This window comes from Myotis davidii, unplaced genomic scaffold, assembly GCF_000327345.1.
Source record: "Myotis davidii unplaced genomic scaffold, ASM32734v1 scaffold299, whole genome shotgun sequence".
NCBI lineage: Eukaryota > Metazoa > Chordata > Mammalia > Chiroptera > Vespertilionidae > Myotis > Myotis davidii.
In genome coordinates, this window is record NW_006293088.1 from 3292093 (window position 1) to 3298343 (window position 6251).

The 6251-nt window shown below is 51.2% G+C and overlaps 1 protein-coding gene across 1 annotated transcript in view; it reads right to left on the bottom strand.

The window, feature by feature from the left end:
- The window catches only part of TMEM51 (transmembrane protein 51), a 19501-nt gene that overhangs the window by 8049 nt on the left and 5201 nt on the right, over nucleotides 1–6251 (bottom strand). The window contains exon 2 of the mRNA XM_006766696.2: nucleotides 2252–2325. The gene's annotated coding sequence lies outside the window, so the exon portion shown is untranslated. The remainder of the gene's footprint in view (nucleotides 1–2251; nucleotides 2326–6251) is intronic.

The following is a 6251-nucleotide window of genomic DNA, read 5'->3' on the forward strand; positions in this document are numbered from 1 at the left end:
ATGCACCCATGTGTATGGTGTGTGATCCTCTATGTTTGTGCGCATGTGCACAGTGTGCATGTGTGTGACAGGCAGGGCACAGGGGTCCTGCTGCAGACAGACAGTGGGACCAGCTGGGAGCAGTCTACCGTAAGCACAAGGCACTGGTTTCTCACAGTATCACCCACGGCCAGAGAAGGGGAGGAGGAGGGGGTTGGCAGCCCTAGAGACGCCTGGTTCTGCCGAACGGATCTGAGACCAGGCAGAGGCGGAGGGCGCAGTGGCGGAGAGGGGCAGCGTGAGGCTTTTGCTAGAAGCAGGAGGTGGAAAAGCCACAGACCGAGCACCAGTTAAGGTCCCGGCAGGTCGGCCTTGTGCCTGGGAGGCTGATGGTGTGTTTATTAAGCCAGCAATCAGGGCCACATTGGCCACCACCCCCTTGTTAATTCTCCATTCAAGCACTGCCTTATTTGGTCAGTGAGTAAACTGGCCCGAGATGAGATAAGATATCTGGCCAGGGCAGAGATAACACGTCAGGATCCACACATTGTAGGCCTCAGGTTGTCAAAGATTGAAAAGAGACGATACTGATACTACCCAGGGTGGGTGAGGGTGTTGGGATGGGCGAGTTCATACAATTTTTCTGGAGGGTAAATTTTGGCATTTACGGATCAAAAGTTTCCACAGCATTTAGAGCCTTTGGATCTGCAATTCCCACTTCTAAGAATTATGTGTAAGGAAAGGATATCCATCATAGCTTTACGGTAGTGAGAAGCTAGAAGCGACTTAAGTAGCCAATAACCTGGATCTGGTGAAATAAAACATGCGCTTATTAAATTACGGTCTCCAGGCAACTAATGATGCATTTCAAAGTCCAAGAGCAAGCTTAAAAGAACGGTGAGCTCAGTGTGATGCTAATTTAAAAAGCCTATGTACACAGATCCGTATATTTGAATATATAAGAAAAAAGACTGGATGATCCTACTCATGTTAAAATAAAAAAGAGACAGTACATTTTCATATCTACAAATGTGTGTAAAAATCCCAGATGAGGGGCACATTCCAAATTTATAACAATGATTGCTTCTGGGGAAGGAGGAGCCTTGGGAAGTGTCCCTTTTACTCTCTATTTCTGTATTTTGATTTTTTTTTTACAATCAGAATGCGTTGTTGCAAGGCAACATAGCTTGGTGGTTAAGTGTGAACTTTGGAGCCAGGATGCCTGTGCTGTCAGATCCTCGCTCTGTACCTTCCTCGCTGTGTGACCGTGGACAAGTTACTGAACCTCTCTGTGCCTCAATTTCCACAACTTTGAAAAGGGGATAAGCTCTCCAGCCCTCATATCATAGGGGAGTTATGGTAAGTAAAAGTACCTAGGGACAGGGTGTGGCCAGCATGTAGTAAGCTCTTATAGAAAGGTTTGTTATTATAAATATTATTTAAAGTCTGCATTCTGAATGGGGTGAGATCACCCACAAGGGGAAAAACTTGGTTTTGGGGGATGGTGTAATAAACTTAGACACTAGAGTGGTCTTGGTCCTCCGCAGTCCATAAACAGACAGTACCTCTGTGGTATTAAAATTTCATGGGGGAGGGGGACGGGGGGAGGAGAGCATTACAAAAAGAGAGTTTATAACGAGTCCTTAGGGGACAGTGGGAAAGAGGTTGAGAAACGCTACTTCATGTATCACAGCACATTGCAAAACCCTGGATCACACACACCATGATGTTTATAGTTATTTTCTCTGTGTGACCGGATTAGATTGATTTTTCCTTTCTTTTTCTCACGGGGAAAATGAGACTTAAAAAAAAAAAAAACCAAACAGAAATGTACACGTGTTGCTTTTTGAAAAGGAAAATGAAATAAAGGATATTGTTTTGGGGGCTCACGGCAGGGTTATGTGTCCAGCGGTAGCTTCAGGTTGCTGGTCGATGGCACCACCCCCTGGAGCCAGGATCCCATGTTTATCTTGTTTCTGGCTCGCTGACCGTGTTATATTTAGTGTGGCGTTCTTTCCCTTTGAAAAATATGGAAAGAAGCTAATTTTGTGCATAGAGGATTTGGACCACATAGCGTCTGACATGTTCCTAAAACAGAACGGCCTGGGCGCTGTGTCAGGACCCGAGGGGTCCCAGCTCCACCGAGTTCACCTCCGGACCCTGGAGTTGGACCCTCCATGGCTCCTGTTCAAGGCCATCCTGAGGGCTAAGTGAGGGACCCTGTGCCTGGGTTTTGAAGAAAAATCGTTAACCAGTTAAGAGAGGCACTCACCTGTGGTTACCTGGGGGGCTCCAGGAAGGCCTGAAAACAACTCCTCATGCTCAAGCCTCGAGGCAAGGACCCGCCTGTAAGAAATCAGAGGAGCATCTAAGTCATCTGTGAGCACCCCAGTGTGAGGCGCTCACGGGGAGACGTGCGTTTTCTTTGTTTTTCGGGAGTTAGAGCATGGGTTTGGGTAGGGGTACGTGCCAGGAAGGTTGCACCCAAAGAAGCCAAGATTCTGTACCAAAGAAGTGGGGTTGCAGAAGCATAACCACAGGGTGGCTACATTTACCAAACCCTCCCATGGTTTTACCCATCGTATACGTGCTCCAGAGGTTAAAAGAAGAGGGAACACTCCCCCAGGTGATACGATGACGGCACGTATAACCTTGATACCAAAACCAAAACCGGACGAGGCAAGAAAGGGAAATGGCAGGCCGACTGGCCCCCACGCCTGGAAACCAAGGTCCTGAACGAAATCTCAGCAAACAGAATCCAGCAATGTTTTTTAAAATAAGATATTACGTCACAATGAAATTGGGTTTGTCCCCAAAACGTAGGGGTGGTTCCACGTTAGAAAATCAAGTAAGGTCATGTTCCAGGAGAAAGGATGAGCTGTGACAGTGTTGCCCAGTGGGGTACTAGGCAGCAGTGAAAACGACAAACCGCAGTTACACGCACCAACACGGACCATTCTCACACACGTGACGTTGAACAGAAAAGCAAACTGCATACACGCAGCAAGATTCCGTTTATATGAAGTTCAGAACCAGGCACACCCAAACCATAGATTGGTCCACTTTTGTAACATTGGGAAGGAATGCAAAGATGATAAACTAAAACTCAGGATAACAGCTCTCTCCCTGGGGGAGTGAGACGTGGTGGTGGGGAGGGGAATAGCGGAGGGTACACGGGTTTTGACTTATTATTCCTTAAACTTTGCATCTCTCTTCTGTGATGGGAGTTTCCAAAAGCCCATCCATGTCTTTCCACTCCTCTTAGCATAAAATCCAAGCTCCCCTGCTATGGTCTTCAAATCCCACCCTGTTGGATTGGGCTCCTGTCTCTCTCACACCTCATCTCCTGGCTCGCCAACCCTCAGCGGCCTCTGTTCTGTGTCTCAGTCACACCAAGCAGGTCCTGCCCCAGGGCCTTTGCACTGGCTGTTCCAGCTGTCTCTTCTGTTTGGCTTCTTTGCTACTTTCTCTCTCAGCTCAAATGCTGCCACCTCAGCAAGGACTGCCTTGACCACTCTACATCAACGCCCGCTCGCTCACCCCAGGCTTTGGGTGACACCCCTTCCCGGGGTGGACAGCATTCCCTCACAACCTACATAGTCTTGCTCTCTGGCTCGCCATCTCCCCTACTGGAGTGTGAACTCCCTGAAAGAACGCTCCTGTCTTCTTCATCTCTGTGTGCCCCGTATCCCGCACCGTGTGTTGGGAACGTAACAGCTACCTATTCACTGTCTGTAAACGGAATGAATAAATGGATGACTATCTGGTGAGTTAAAACGTTTAACCCACGTCCCATGCGAATTGAAGGAAATTCCCAGTTCAAGGTTGGCACCGAGGGGGAGAGGAGGGGAGGGAGGTAATTTTCATGAGAACCTGGATCCCGAAACCTAATCGTATGCAAATGATTTCCCAGCAGCATGGGCAAGGTGCCCAGATGAAATGCGATTTCCATGCTGACCCCAGAAGGTGACCCTAGCACTATTCCCTGGTGGGGCTGGAGGTTTCAGCGGTTCCCGCACCTTCTCAGGTAGAAGTCAGCAGGAGTGAGAGCTGTGAGCCCGCCATTCCCACTGGCAGCTGTTATCTCTGCTCTCAGGCATTTCTCTGGCCAATCAGAGCCAGCAGGGATTTTTATTTTTGGGGGGTCAGGGGGGGATGAGGAGGGGCTGTGTCCTGGGGAAGGTAGTCACAGCTCTGGCCATCAGAGTGCTCCACCTGGCTGAGACCCATGTGGGTTCTCACTGCGGGCCCGCACCTGGACCGGAGTCTCTGTGAACCTGAAGTAAAGACAGTGATTTAAAGAAAATCCAACAAGAGAAAGCAGCTCTGCCCCCTTCTTGCCGAGTCCCAGACATTCTATAGAACATGCTTTAGAACCCGGGGATCAGGTCTAGACCTCACATGGCCCCTGAGCTCTGCCCTGTGGCCCTGGAAGACAGCCCCAGAGGCGTGGGCCCAGCCGGCTTTGGGGGAGGAGCTCTCGGCGGTCGAGGTGTCTGGCAGCGTGACCAGCCCCTGCGACAAAGAGGCTCCTTGACCATTCTCCCTGCGCCCCAACCGCTTCCTGCCAAGCTGCATAACTGGGAAAGGGATCCCCGCTCCATTCATTCACAGGGAACCAACCGGCTGCGCTGCGTTCCCACCACAAAGGAAGGATTCAGCGGGGCCTTCTCGGCCAAGGTTCAGCCCACAATCACTTTTGTCACCAAGTTCCAGTCCCAGGCAGCAGGGAGGGCGGGGGGCCGGGGACAGGCTCCCAGCCGCTGGTCAGGGAGTTTCAGGCCACACCCCCAAGGGCCAAGGTCAAAGGGTGTCAGGTTCCTGTTCCATCAGAACAGGTTCTTGTGGATTGTGCTCCTGGGAGCAATGCAAGCCCCGTGCGAATGAATCACGAAGGGGGTGGGAGGGGCAGCCTGAGCCGGGAGCCACAGGAAAAAGAAGGCTGGTAAGTAACCCGCAAGGCAGAGGGCTGACAGCAGTAGGACCGGTGCAGTCACACGTCACGTAACAAGGTTTACATCAACCACAGACCGAATATTCGACGGTGGTCCCACGGGATTACTGAATTTCTGCTGAGAAATGAAGGCTATGGTTCAGGGGGATTTTTCCTCTGACGGGAGCAGAGTCTGGAGCTTGGCAGTGGACTCCCTCTCGCTCACAGCACCTCAATTCTGAGCGCACAGATTGCACCCCAGTCCCTCGGCCACTGACCTGTTTCCTCCCAGAGGAGCCCGTCCCCCAGCGCTGCATGTTCAGAGGGCGCTGCAGCCCCCAGGCCCGGATGATGGGCTTCAGAGGACCCGGCTGTAGGTGCTCTGTTGAGGACCTCAGGTCCTGTACACGGACTCAGGCCCACGGGAGCACCTTAACCAGTATGAAGTGCCACGGCCACTCCAGTGAGAGTTTTCCCTTTCCCTGTGGGGCCAGCCTGTCCCTGAACATTGGAAATATTGTCAGGTTGTAATGGTGTAAAGCAGACATAAGTTTTATTTCTTCTATCAGTTCAATACCAGAGAGAGCCTTTTATGCCAGACTAGGGGCCCAGTGTACGAATTCATGCACCCTAAAAGGAACTGTGGGCTGTGAGGCTGTGGGAGGCACAGGGGTGGGTCTCGGCCCATCCTCCAGGCCCCCGCCCAGCCCCTCCTGCCATGGCCCCCAGTCCCTTGTCTGCCATCAGCCCCGCTCCCGCCACTCCCATGAGCTGACGGTGCCAGCCCCACTTGCAACCGCTGATGGAGGGCAGCCTCATGGCATCCAGTGTAGTGGCTGTGGGGTGAGGTAGGGACGGATCTGGAAAGGTGAGCGAGCAGCAGAGCATTAGCAGTGGGAGGGTCTGGGAGGGTTTTGTTTTCTTCACCGGATCTTTCTGGTTTGAATTTTCTATGAGGAGCTCTTATCTTATAGGAAAGAGCTACTTAGAGTGGGAGGGAGTTGTTTTTACTTTGGAAAACTTAAACCTGCCATGTTCTGCACACGCCCCCTGGTGGTCAGCGCATGTCATAGTGACCGGTTGTTCGGTTGTCCGGTTGTTCCACAGTTTGGTCTATTTGCACATTAGCCTTTTATTATATAGGACAGGGCCAGGGGAACCCAAAACAAATTTCCAAAGTCAAAACTGAGTCCTCGGTTCTACACTCTCTCCGTGTTAACACCCTCCTTCTTTTTTCTGAACCACCACAAAGTTCCTTGATCTGACCACTGCTCCGACAGGCAATAGCCACCCACGTGGCCATGACAGTCCCTGTGTTCCTTATTCTTCATCCTGGTTT